Source organism: Lynx rufus, unplaced genomic scaffold (genome assembly GCF_022079265.1).
Source record: "Lynx rufus isolate CCGP_SWC_20201006 ecotype Redwood Valley unplaced genomic scaffold, mLynRuf1.p SCAF_4, whole genome shotgun sequence".
Lineage (NCBI taxonomy): Eukaryota > Metazoa > Chordata > Mammalia > Carnivora > Felidae > Lynx > Lynx rufus.
The window spans coordinates 92,769,348-92,784,036 of record NW_025814856.1 but is presented as its reverse complement, the minus strand read 5'-3'; positions in this window follow the sequence as shown (position 1 = coordinate 92,784,036).

Sequence of the window (14,689 nt, the reverse complement as noted above, 5' to 3'; positions counted from 1 at the left end):
CATCCACTTGTGAGTTCCATTGTGACACTACAAACTCAGGGGGGAGGAGATCCTAGTAATTTGTTCCTTCAGTAAACATTTATCATGGGGGCCCCTGGGTGGCTCAGTCAGTTAAGCGTCTGACTGCTTCAGCTCAGATCATGATCTCATGGTTCTCGTGAGTTCGAGGCCCATGGTCAGGTTCTCTGCTGTCAGCACAGAGCTTGTTTCAGATATTCTATCCCCCCCTCTCTCTCCCCCACTCATGTGCACTCTTTCTCTCTCAAAAATGAATTAAAAAAATAAAAAATGAAAACATTTATCATGAACAGACTCTAGTTTCAGCTTCTTAAAGGGAATACAAAAATGAACAGATCATATTTCCAGCCTTAGATAAACTCAGTCTAGTGGAGGATATGTTATTACAACACAATGAAAACAGTGCTTATAGAGCTCCATCCAAACTGCTACTGGGGATATGGAGTGGAATGACTAACTTCGTGGAGAATGTCAGGGGGATATCAAAGAGAGGTGATATACAATCTAAGTTTTTCAAAGGACAAATAGAAGTTTCCAGAAATAGGATAGAAGAAGTAAGTAGGTACCCATGTTTTCAATAATAATGAAGACTCATTTTTTAATTAAAAAATTTTTTTGATGCATACATATACACAGGATTTAAGCCAAGTCCACAGAAGACATAAAAATAAATTACAATTTCTTCTTTCAATAACTAGATCACCTAGAAGGGAGGTAACACACAAATGAATATTTTAAGGCCATATATATATATATATATATATATATATATATATATATATATATTTAGTGCTGTAAGACATCTAGGATATGCCCTTTAGATGATCTAAGAGCTTCTTAGAATGGATATAAGGAATTCTAGGAAACTAATGCCTATTCTGCTTCTATAAGCCTGAGTTCAGGAATGTAGTTGGATCAGCTGAACTATCCTCAAGGACCCGAGGGTAAAGGATGAGAACTGAATGTACTGCTTCAATCACATTTTGCACTCTCTAATTTTGAGATTGATGACCTGGACCAAGTAAGGACATATCTGCACATACCCAGACTAGACAATGTGCAGGCCTCCTCCAGCCTTAAGCATAACACTGGGCATGGAAAGGGACAAGTTATACTTCTAGAAAGACTTACAATCTGCACTCACAATGGTGTAATCCCTGGTTAGAGGGGGGTACTAGGAAGCTTGTATTTTTGTACTGGATGCTGCTACTGACCTTACCACCATTATCCTAACTCCACTTTGTACTGCATTCCTAAGATAAGTAAAGTGTGTCTGATTTACTCAAAGAGAGAGGGATGAAGTAGAAGCACAAAGAGAATCAAGGAACAGACACAAAAAGAGTACCCAGTGGTTTTGCCACCCTGTTCCAGTCCTTTGAGACCTATCTGTACTCTTAGTGCTGTATTCCATTTCCTTCCATCTAACTTGAGTTGGTTTCCATTACTTAAAACCAGGGTCTTAAATAGTAATATTGCAGAATCTGCAGAAGGCCAATTAATATTATCCCATTTACTAGGATAGAGTGGCCAAAAGAAAGAGAAGGAAGGAAGAGAAAGAGAAGGAAGGAAGAAAGAGAAGAAAGGAAGAGAAGGAAGGAAGAGAATAGAAAGAAAGCAGGGAGGCAGGAAGAGAGGGATGGAGGGAAAGGAAGGGAAGGGAAGAAGAGAGAGAGAAGAAAAACCTCCCATTCTGCTCCCCAAAAGGAAAGGGAGTAGATTCACAGCCTGAGTTTTGAAGATAAGTGCATGTGCATAAGAACAATGAATTTGGTGGATAAAACAAACAAAAATCCCCAGACTAATCTTAACAGTGCTTTGGGAAAATGAACCTGGTGAATGGGTTTAGGGGTGGTGGATGGAAGCAGGGGGGAAAGAGAAGAGATATCATTTGGGAATTGAGAATTAACCTTAAGAAGGAAAGGACTGTACAAATCGAACAGACAAGAGGAATGCAATTATGTGTCATTCCCAAGTTAATTCAGGAAAAAATGGTATGAAAAATGCTGAGAAAGAAGACTGGACAACACTTAGCAACCAACAGCTGTGTGGGATAATGGAGGAAAGGAGGAGTCAAAGGTAACTGTCCCAAGTCTGGGGGCTGGGTGGCTACAAGAATAAGACCAGTGAGTCCATCAGAAATCAGGAAGAGCGATGGTTTAAGAGGCTGGAGATCATGCATATGCGAGGTACCTGCCTGGCACTTTCAAATGACTCACCCAGTCGGGGTGTCCACCAGTCCAGGAGGAAAGACAATACGGTGTCTACAGATATGGGGGTTGGTCTTCTGGGCTGACAGTTGACATGAGCTCACTTAGGTAGAGCTTTACAGAGAGAGAGAGAAGGACCAGTAAGGCCTGGGGGAGGAGCCACATCTGGGGATGGACAGATATGGGCAATAGGACTACAAAACCCCAGAGAAATCAAAGGAAATCAGGAATGCACAGTGCCAGTGATACTAAGAAAGAAGACAGTGTTCAGGAGGTGGCAGTCCACAGTTTAAAACAGCTTACAGAGGTCAGAAAAAAAATTGAGAATTTGAGACTAGCCATCAAAATTCACATTAAAAAGTCACTGAGCACTTTTCAGTGGCTTGATGAGAGAGAATATCAAATGACAAAGGTCCCAGGAGTAAGTAGTTACGAGCAAGTGAGAACTCTTCCAAGGGTGTTTGGAGATGAAGAGAAGCAGACAAGAGAGGCTTGATCATTAGTGTTTTCCTTTTTCTCTTGTTTCTGTTTGGATGGTGGCTTTGGACTGTTGGTTGCCAATGTTTTGAATAATGAACACCTAATTGTAGGTAATGGGGAAAGGACCAGTGACCCCAGACATTAAAAATGCATGAAAGGGAGTAAAATTGGTAGAAATAAGATTGTGGAAGGGAAAAACAGCACCAGTGTTCCTGAAGAGAAAAGTCTGATTTGGAGAGGGAGATTGTTAAGTGAGGTCTTCCATTCTCTGTAAAGTCACAGGAGAGGCCTACCAAGAGAGATGGAGATGCTAGCACGTGAAATCACAGTTCAAAACACAGGCCCTGCAGCCAGTCAGCACGTAACAAACATTTGTTGAATGAATAAATGATTCTCCTACTCCAATATGTATGTGTGAATATAGACATAGATTTTTTTTTTGAGTGACAGAGAGGGAGCAAGTGAGTGAGGAGCAGAGAGAGAGAGAGAGAGAGAGAGAGAGAGAGAGAGAAGTGGGGGTCACTCAAAGTGGGGCTTTTTACCTGAAGCGGACCTCATGCTCACCCAAAGCGGGGCTCGAGCTCAGCAGATGGGGGACTTGAACTCATAAACCATAAGATCATGACCTGAGCCAAAGTCAGATGCTTAACTGACTGAGCCACCCAGACTCCCTGTTGCTGATGGTTTTCGAAAATTAGTTCCGAAAAAAGAGAGCATTCTATAACCAATAACCCTAAAGAGAGCCAAAAATAACAATAAGCGCCACTTGCCTTGAACATCAGAGAAGAGGTATGCAATTATGTGTCATGCCCAAGTTAATTCAGCCACACCTATACACTCAGAAGCCGTAGCATCAGCAGAATAATTTTCCATGATGAAAGGCAAAGTAGTATAAACAGCATTTTCATTTCCATAAAGGAAACTCCATGACACCCTTTCCACATGACCTGCCTCTAATGTCCCTGTTTTCTCATAAATGACTTTGTGTCTTCCAGCACAAACATTCTGAGGGTAGCATGCACCCCATCTCCAGTTACAAGCCAAATAAGGAAGGTCAGTATATGACCAAGGCAGAGTAAAGATGATCACGCATTCAGAATCAATATCGAGAGCTGCAGACAACTAATGATAATAAAACCCCTCCACAGAAAACTAACAAGACATGTTCAATGTGGCCGCCAAAAAAGCTGGTACGCAAGATGTAGATGTAAATAAAATGTAAAGTAACTAAAGAAAACAAGGGCTTGGTCATTTTTGGAAAACTGGAGTGTTACTTATTGCTATTTGTCTATGCCCTTGAAAGGAAATGTGCTAAACAACCCAGTTTTCCAGAAGCAAATGATTTAATGGCCTCAGACCTTGGTCGTCTTTCTTTCTAAGAGCTAATGCAAGGGTTCTTAAAATTTTCTGTGCCATTGACCTCTTTGGCAGGCTATGGAAGCCTATGGACCCCTTCTCAGAATAAAACTGATAAAGGCATAAAATAAAATAAGTTTACCAAAGCAACTGAAATTGAATTACAATTGAGTTTCATTTTGTGTTTAATAAAAATAGAAAATTTTTGCTGTGAACCTGAATTCACAGACTCCAGGTTAAAAACCCTTGGTTGTCCCTTTTATGAATAGAACAAATGTAATTGGCATTCACCTACCGTGATTACTAACTAAATAAACACAAGCTTTGGCCTTCTAGAACTATTAAGACTTCAGCAAGTGATCAGAGAGCAAGGACCTAGAACTGTGACTGCAGCAAGCACAGGAAAGATTCAAGTCCACGGATGCAGAGAATCTCTGATACACTCTGACAAAATTCACATCACCACTACCCTGACTCCCGGAAGGGCCCTGAAGAAGGATGAGTGAAGTGTTCCTTCAGTTATTCCAGCCTAACATGATTCACTCTCTGTGTCCTGAAAACCTATAACGTGCAAATGACAATCTTAAACTGTCTAAGATCATGTTGCTAAGTATGTTTCTCTCTGTATTATTTTGATTAAAATTCTCTCAGAAAGAAGGTATATTTCATCAAAATTCTAAGTTAGGCATTGTTCATTGAAATATTGCTAAATACATGACAATTACAATTTTTATAATAATACACATGAGATACTAGAAAAACCACAGAAGCACAGATTTTTTAATATACTCGGGTGGTTGACTGTTGTTGGTATTGGGTTGTCTTTATTGCAAAGGTTGGGAGAAACCACCTTTTACCCAGGTATACAGTGAAAGTGGGCATTTGACGATGTATGAGACAGGAAATAACCATAAAGGAAGCAATAATCAGCAATAGGTAAGGATCTTCTTGGCATTGCTCAAGCCATGAACTTGTTATTTCCCCACTAAAACCAAGTGTTTTAATTTCCTACAGGTGCCATAACAGGTTACCTCAGGACTGGTGGCATAAAATAACAGAAATTTATTATCTCACAGTTCCAGACACCAGAAGTTGAAAATCAAGGTGTTAGCAGGGTCAGTTCCCTCTGGAAGCTCTGAGGAGGAATCTGTTCCAGGCATTTCTTCCCACAACCCTCAGCATCCCTTCACTTGGGTCTGCATAACATCTCTTTACTTCGGTCTGCTTCTGTCTTCACCTGGCCTTCTTTCTGTGTCTCAAATCTTTCTCTTATAAGGACACAACTTATTGGATTTAGAGCTCACCCTAAATCCAGGACGATCTCATCTCAAGATCCTTAACTAACTACATTGGCAAAGACCCTACTTCCAAATAAGTTCACATTCACAGGTACTCACAGGGCTGGGGACTGGAATATATCTTTTAGGGGAACAGAATTCAACTTACTACACCAAAGAACCTTAAAATTCCAGACATGCTAGCTACAGAGGCTTTTGGTAAAAGATGATAGGAGGCAATGCAAAGTATAAAGCATTTTTTCTTATACACAGTATCAGTAGATACTTCTATAATTTTTTTAAAAATGCATATCATAAATTCTTAGCACTGCAGATCTGTGCAATAAACACAGGGAGTATATGTAGCTACAGCACTGAAATAGAGTTGGTGCAGACTGTGTAGTTGAAACAGAAAGTTAAGATATTTTAGGGACTTAACTTTGAGAAATTATAGACACATACCAGAAACTCCCGGTGATCATCTCTGAAATGAGCTGTGCCCAGGCCAGTCCGGGAAGGTGTGGGCTAGTGTAGGATGTAAAAACAGGATGAAGACAGATGTCTCCTTAGTCACTGCTGCCTAAGGGTATTCCTAGTTCTTTAAGGAAATAGACTGAGTATCACCCAACCCATGTTGGAGCTATGACTGAATTGTTTAAGATATGCTGTCTATATTTGTTCTTAAATTACCACTTTGTGAGTTTTCAAAAATGTATAGTTCATCTAGTGGTATGTGGCCAACTCTACTAAATTAAGGCTTTTGTGTTTACATAAAGTCCTAAAAAAGTGGGGAAGAAGACACTTAATGTAGTACAAAGAAAAATGGTATCAGAACTGGGAAGACCAACTGATACTTGCATTCAGAAAGGGGATTCTGCTTGATGCCCAAATATGAATATTCTTATTTGGATCCAACACCCTTAATATATCCTAAGACTTTGAAAGCTAGGTGCCAAAGTATGGTGATATGGCCTTTATCCAAGTAATCTAACTTCATGAATATTTTCCATATCTTCAAAATAGAAAGAATATTGTCACCTAAAAACTAGAAGTATGCAAAGGTATAAATATTTTATAAATTTGCTCATTTTATTTAATGATATTATACAGTCATTTATAGATGTACAATCCTTAGACTTACTAAACATATTACTCCTGTCTTCTCCGAAAGGACCCCGTCTTATTCTTCTTTGGTATCTCTCACAACACCTAGCACAGTTCCTGGGGTGTAGTGTATCCAAGATCAGTGGTGGCTACAAGATTGCCTGATACTTTATGCTAAATGGTTGTTCCTTCTTATGGAAATGACGACCAGCAAATGTGATGATCTGAAGGGATTTAGGTTAGATAAACACTGCTCAACATTTTCCCCACTGAGGCAACAATGAAATCTAGGTTGGGAAATACCTAAGTGTGCGGGCATGTTCTGGGCCTCAGTTTCCTCATTTGTTGTACTTGCGTCAGAGGGCTGTTGTGAGGCTTAAACAAATGTTTGAAAAGTGTCCAGAAAAATGTCTGGCACATAGAAAGTTCTATATAAGCATTTTTATTAGCAGTGGTGTTCATATTATTGTTTTTCACTAGCCTTCCAGAACTGGATTTGTTTGAAGGAGAAAACACAATAATACGTCTTTTATCAGCATTGCTGGGGAACAATTTCTTCCAAATTATTGTAATTACTACCTTTAAGTAGTCAATCAGTCAATCCATCAGTCAGTATTGAGCACCTATTGAATGCCAGTGACTGTTCTCTGACAATACAGAACACGGTAATGAAGAGGCGGTTCCTGGACTCCAATAAGCTTACCCTCCAGTGGGAACAGAAATACATAAACACATCAGTAAAAAGCTAGGCACTCTCAGACACTATGTACCATGAGGGAAATAAAATTATGTAATGTGACATACGGTGCCTACCTGAAAGGTGGTAGATGGGAGAGCTAATCTGAGCTAAGAGGGTCGTTAAAGGCAACAAGATGAGAAGCTGAGCTGAGAACAGAATAATGAGGCAGTCACTTGTAGATCTGAGCAAAGTCCTTTCTTTCCAAGCAGAAGCAGCAGTAGCTACAATATGCAAACATCCTGTAGCGGAAACAAATACTCAAGGTTAGGACAGGAAGACATTACTTGAATGCTATCTGACAGAATCCAGGGCACAGGGATGAACCGAAAACTGAGACAAGGAAGAAGATAATTGGAGGAGTGGTCTTTTTGAAGGTACTTCTGGGTGAGATCCAGAGTATACCTGGACAAAACGGCCTTAGGGGCACATTGGCAGAATGTATAAGTATGAATATGGGGGGGGGGGCTCTTAGAATTAGTGGTAGGAAAATGAGATCATGGTAACATCACAGCATGTGATTGAGTGGGGAAGGGAAGAAGAGGTTTAAGGAGTCATTTCAGAGAGTGAGACATTGAATCTGCTTGGCAGACACAGCAGGATGGCACTTAGTGTGGTATGCCTTTGCCACGTGTGCTCATGGTTTTGAAATGACTGTAGTCAGCATGACTGTGTGATTTTCCCCAGCAACAGTTACCTGCTTTGAATGGAGGTGCAAAGTAGGCAGTTAGCTGGGGGAAACCGAGTTGAGATTTTGCCAGATAAGGAAAATGGACAAAGAGATGGCCAAGGGAATCAAAAAGCATTTGTGAGCAAAGGGTCGCGGGAGTAGGTGGAATCTCGGCGAGGTAAAAGAAAAGACAGGGGGAGCAGGAGCAACTGAGGAGTATAAGAGTAAGCAAGAGCAGAGGTCTAGATGAGGTGAGAAACCAGCAAGAGTGGGACAGACAGAGTGAGTGGGCTGGATGGACAGAGGTAATGATGAGAAAATCAGAGTGAAAATGGAAGTGTGGCAATTATTAGTTATGAAAAGGTGGATGCAGGTGACCGTGAGTGGTTTCTCAGGAGGGAGGGTGGGTCAGTATTAAAAACTCACTTCATGACAATCATTTTGGATAGAAATGCCATTAAAATGGTTTTTATACCGTTCCTTGTATTATGGAAGCACACTAAACATAATTTTTCTTGTCATAATAGGGCTATCAATATAAAGATTAATATATTATAACATATATAGTAATTCCTTCAGCATATCCTGATTGTTTTCCTCCTATAATAAAGTATTCCAGTCATATTTTGAGTCTTGGGCCTGCTTTTTAGAGTTTTCCTGTCTCTTCCTTTTCCCCTTCCAAGTAGAGTGGTCTAAAAACTGGTCTTAGACTTAACTAAAATGTCTTAATGGCACTACATTTGAAGTCCATGAACTTGACTGAATCTGTTTGGGTTCCCTTGGCGTCCTTAACTGGGCTTCCTTCCCTCCCTCTGGTCAAATGAGGATTTATTCTTTGAAGAGGAGAAGGGGGCACCAGGATCGACAGATATCACCCTCCCCTCCAAAAATAATAAACTTTTATTTCTAGCAAGTGGATTTTGACAAGATTTGATAAACTTCTTTTCTCTACATAAATTTCTAGTGTTTAATTAAAATATTTCTCTTGCTTATGAATGGTATTCTTAATGAATGGCCATTAAGTTATGAATGGCCCTGGATTTAAGTTCAAAATTAAAATAGTTCTGATCTAAAGTATTAAGTAATTCACATTTGAATGACATAAAAAAATTATAACCTACCTCCCCACTGCTTCCAAATATTCTTTCCCTTGTGGCTTTCCTTGTGTGTAAAATCTATTATGTAATCACTGCTTTACCAAATGCAAGAAAGCATAAATTAAGAATATTCCCAAATAGCCACTAGTCCCACCAAACCAGATATCTATCTAAAGAGGATCAGTAGAATAAGCCATTTATTTTGTTTTTCTCCACCTCCTCTTTTTTAATGATTTCAAATATTTTTTACTTACACCATTTGAAAGCAATCTGTCCACATCTTTTTTCCCTGCAATGGTTATATAAAAACAAAGGTGACATTTCTGAGGAATCAAAACTCTTTCAATGGCTCCTGTACAGTCCTAAAATGTGGACAGGGTAGTCTTCCCTCCCTTTCCTATAATGAATGCTGGACACCCTTCCACGGCCTGTTTACAAGTGCTAATTGCTGGGACTTTGTGCAATGTCTCACTACCAAGACACTTTCAGAAAACAAGACCCAAGAATTCCATCACATTTTCACAAAATGCTATTGCAGACTTAGGAGATAAGGAGCTGGGAGAGAAGTAATTAAATGAAAAGGTTATAGCTGCAAAAGAAGTCTGAAAAAAAGCAGAACCCTGGGAATACCAGGAGAGAAGTAGCCAGAGGCACTGGCCTTTTCTGAACGAGTTTAGCACAAAAATGTTTGGCCATCAGTAGAGGCAGTTAATTGAGCATTCCACTTCCACTGGTGAAGAGCGGATTTAATCACATCAATACAGTGTTTACATGAATGGTTTCAAAGATCTTAAATTTCTACATATCTCTCTTAGGGGTTGCTACCAGTCCATCATTGTTCCTTCGAAACATATATTCACTTATTCATTCAACAATATTTACTGAGACCCTGCTACGTGGTACCAACCACCATTCCAGGTGCTACATACACAGCAGATTGCAAATGACACAAAAATGCTTTGTTCCCGTGGCTCCTGCAATCTAGGGGAAGACAAACAATAAACACAGTAAATCATTCCATTACAGTGTGATAGAAACTAATGAGTGCTATGGAAACAAAGCAGAGAAAGGGGGGAACAAGTAAAGGAAGCTAGGCATGTACCGGTATAATTTTAAATAGACCTGCCTTGACTGTTCTTTCTGAATGATCTCTAAGTTGCACCGTTAAGTGAGAAAAGCAAGAAGTAGAATGTGACTAGTAGGCTGCCGCTTGGATTTTTTAAGACTAAATATACAGGCTTTTCTTTGCATAGTTTGTCTGTGAAAGGAACCCAATAAATCATCAACATGGTTGCTTCTGGACAGGAGAACTCGATGTCTGGGGGGAAATGCTTTCTAATGTTACTGCTTTCATATCTTGAATTTTGCACCTGTGCATCAACCTTTCAAATATTTTAATTTAATCCTTTAACATGAAGTTTTACAGAACCTAAAATAATCTATAGTAGTGAAATCAACTGTTTGGCAAGTAATCTATAAATAAAAAATAATCAACTATATTTGGCATTCCCTTACCAGCACGATAAAGAAAGCTTTATAGTTATCTTTAAGGCAATTCCAAGGAAGAAAAATAACTCTTAGCAAGTAATTGATCTTTATAAACAGTCAAAAGTAGAAAAAAATGGGCTAATGTTTTCATTATTCTTGTCCTTTTCCAACAATGATCTGCTTTATACTAATCTCATTGCAAATTCTCTTTGAACAGGACAATGGATTAAGCTACATTCACTTTTTTCTTCCTTCTTTCTTTCTTTCTTTCTTTCTTTCTTTCTTTTTTTTTTTTTTTTTTCTTTTTTGGTCTCCTCTTCAGTATGTGACAATTTAGCTAACCTCCCTTTCCTGGCACCAGGCACAGGCTGGCTGTACTAGAATCACCTTTACCAATAATATTTCTAGTACTAAAAGGAACCACCAACCACTGTGGAAACAGCGCTCCCAGCACCTTGACAACCAGCTCCTTTACCAGGAGGCTGAGGTAAAACTTATTTTCAGCGTTTGAATTACAAAAAGAACATCTCTATTAACTTATCAAAAAATGTATCATTTATGAAAACATTAACTTGACTTAGATATTTCCTCCATCTCTTCAAACTTTGAAGATGTTGTTCTTTGATAACATCATAGCCAAGTGACCTCGTCTGAGACCAGCAGGTGTGGCCTGGACCAAGTCCAGATTTCTCTTGGGGATGGTCAGTCCATAGTCCTGACAAATTACCACAGACCTTGTGACTCAGAGTCAGAGATGCAGATAAATACAACAGGGATTCCTCCCCCATTTCCCAATCCCAGAAGTAGCTGCCCTTGACCTCGAGTCAGTGACTTTTAAAAGTGCTATTATTCACTCATTCTCACACACTCAACTCTTCTACTTTCACCTTTTCTTAAATTTCTAGTGACAGAGCCAGGGTCTTCAGGGCATGTCTTATTTTTAAATTCTTTATTGTTATTCCTGACATCATCGTCTAGCCCAGTCTCCATGATTGCCAGTGTCTGGCATATTTTCCCATCAGTGGTTTGGTTTTTTTTTGTTTTTTTTTTTTTTTTTTTTTTTTTTTGGTAACAGGTGGGTGGCAAAATGTTGTTTGGTTTTGCTTCCTGCTTTGTGTTGGCAGGAATCCTAGAAATTGGTATAGTAAGTAAATTCAGGCCATGGACCCGGTTTGAACCCTTTGTCATTTCGCATTTCACGGGGGAGAAAAGGTGGTTCTATTAGCCCACCTCCCAGGAGAGTAGGAAAGAAGTAGAAAAGAAGTTGGCTGGGAAAAGAAATTAAACTTCCACATCTACCGAGAAGTAGCCGAGAAACTTCAGCCACACAGGTTATTTACTCAAGCCCCAGATTTGCTACAAGAAAATTCAGGAAGTTTGTTTTTCCCCCAAACAATAAATGGCATCCGCATCCCAGTGGTGTGATGAAGCCACCTTAGCGGGCAGACTGGCGAAGCAAGACTGAGCAGGTGCCCTTCCCATCCTACCGTATCCCATATCATTACGCAGGATGGTACAAACAGCACACAATTATTCACACACGTAACTAAAAAGCCCAGGGTGTATAATCCTCTTCAGGTGTAGAGTTCCAACAGATTCAGAACTAGATCCCTCTCACCTCTTTGCTCTCCTTTCCCTTGACGGGCTTCTTTCTCAGGCTCACTTTCTCCTCTAGCAGGTTCACCTGAGGTCCAGGAAAGATTCCTATTAGCCCAGCCTAGCTCACGTGTCATCACAGAACTAATCACCGTGAACGAGACTGTGTGCTTTGACTGGCCAGGCCTATGTCACGGGTCTATTCCAAAAACCGACTCTCCCCCCATCCCCACTCAGTGTTGTCACTTCCACCTGGACCACAGGGACTGAGACCTGTGCTAGGGTGTTTCCCAAAGGAAAATGAAGATGTGGTTAGCACAAAGAAAAATGGATTCTGCAAAGGCTAGGACAAGAGGAGGTCAGTGAGGCACCAAAGAGCCTAAATTTAAGGAACACTCATTTTCTGGTTCACAAGGATCCATTTTAAGAGTGGATAGAGTGAACCCCGCCTCAAATTTTGTGCCCCTAGGCTCCTCACTCACCTCACCCTAGTCCTGACCCTGGATACTGGGCAAGCAAAAGACAAAATACTCATTATACCCATATTCAAAATTATCTCCCAAAGTGCCTGAAATCCAACCCCCCTCATTAGAGATTTATTTCTTTGGATAAGCCAGACATCTCCAGGAATCCTTCAGTTTTGTTTTGTTTTTCAAAAACAGCTAGAGGGCAAATCTGACGTGAAGAGTTTCCCATATATGCGCTAATTATAGACTATCATGTCAGTCACCTCCAGAGCCAGCACCCCATGATAATGTGTGACGCACTGTAACAAGAGGTCTCTGGGAAGAGGGAGGAGTGGTCAAGACCCAAGACTGCAAAGAAAATAAGCCCCAAAGAGGAGAGAAATGACATAGAAAAGGAGGCACAAGCTATTAAAGGCATACTTTCATTCAGTCATTAAGTAATGGCTCCAGGCCTACTTCATCAATTGTCCTAAATTCTGCTACATGGAGAGATTGAGACAGCAGGCTGGACCAGGAGGAAGTGGCAGGAAAGACTTAGGGCGTGATAAATGTGGAAATCTCTAAACAGGAATGCTACGTTGTGTGCAACATCTGGGAAGGCTTATCCGGAGTTCTGATGATAAGCTTTCAGAAGAAGGATGAATTCTGCCAACGGCAAAGCCTTGGTCTTCAGGCTGCTGGCATCTTTGAAAGTTTAATTTTCCCTACAGCAGGGGTTTAAGGAAAGACTGGGAGAGTTAGGAATTTTGTGTCCCTCCTAGGACCCAGGGAAAAATCAATCTTTAAACTACAAGATAAATAAGTCGAGTACCTCTTAAGTTTAGTACTAATAAAGACAATTTCTTCTATCCTTCATATTTCAGTAATGTAATCTTCCCTTTCTGGGACTCTAGTTGCCTTTGGCAAAGAAGAGAGCTTACATAACTGAAATATATCTGCCTTTCATAAAAATCAGGTTTAAAATTTTTTTGTCCACCTGAAAATAAGTATAAAAAACAATGATTCTGTTATTAGTTGGAGACTGCATTTGGGATATGATTATCCATATGTCAATTCATCATGGATCCAAACACCACCCAGAAACCAGAATGACCTTGTCCACTGACCCAGCAACATGCTGGTGGCAGATATGTTATCCTGGTGTCAATGGTGGGTGCTTAGATGCCAGCAGCCTTGGAATGTGATACCTCACTCCCCTGTGTATAGAGCAGGCTTGTGCATAAAATGGCTTCCTTGGGATGTTCCCCCAGGGAAAGAATGTGATGGCTAGAATGTTTGGTGCCCTCCACAACTGTATTTTCACAGTAATTATTTTCTTTATATTCCATTTGACGACTAACAAATCAGCATTACAGTTGTAAGTATCAGGGTCAGTGTGCAAAGAATCAAGTTTCCGTGCTCACAAAGGCTTAAAGCCACACTAGACCAGGGGCAGGTCACTAAAACCATGCTGATTAACCATTAGGCCTCTAAGGAACACACCAGGAGGCCTTCTTTCCTAGCTGCACACCTTTCTCTCACTCTGTCAGTCTTCAAACTGGGGAAACTGATGCTATAAAATCAATTAATACTTTCTTAAGCTCTTCCTTGCCCAAAGAAACTATCAGATGAACCTCTAACATAGGTTTATCAATGAGTGCACTAAATATGGAGTACCTATTATAAGCAAGCACTGTTCTAGGTGTGGTGGAGAATCCCAGGCTGAAAACAATAGGGTGTCAACCCCGGGAGCTTGCAGTCCAGGAGAGGAGATGTAGACACAGTAACTCTCTTATGAGGCAAACCATCCTAACTGCTGTATTGGAAGCATAAACTACCCTGTATGGAGAAAGAAAAGTTTTATTGCAACCAGAGGCTCGGAGAAGACTTCTTGGAAGACATGGGGTGAGAGCTAACACCACAAGATACTCTGCAGAGAGCTGCAATCCAGGCAAAGGAAGGGTTGGCTCCAAAGTGCTAGGAACAGGCCTCCATGTGGCTGAACATCTGGATCTTGACAAGTATGCCATGGAACTTAAGACCAGATGGCTTGGCAAGAGACAGATTAGGAGATTCTAGGTTCTAAACTGCAGAGTTTGATGGGTGCTTTGCCCCATAGGTTACCATGACTAATTAAATCTTAAACCCCCATAGCTGTAGTTTCTGAGCTCCTCCTATATAGGAAGACATATCAATCCCATTTGCATGTATATA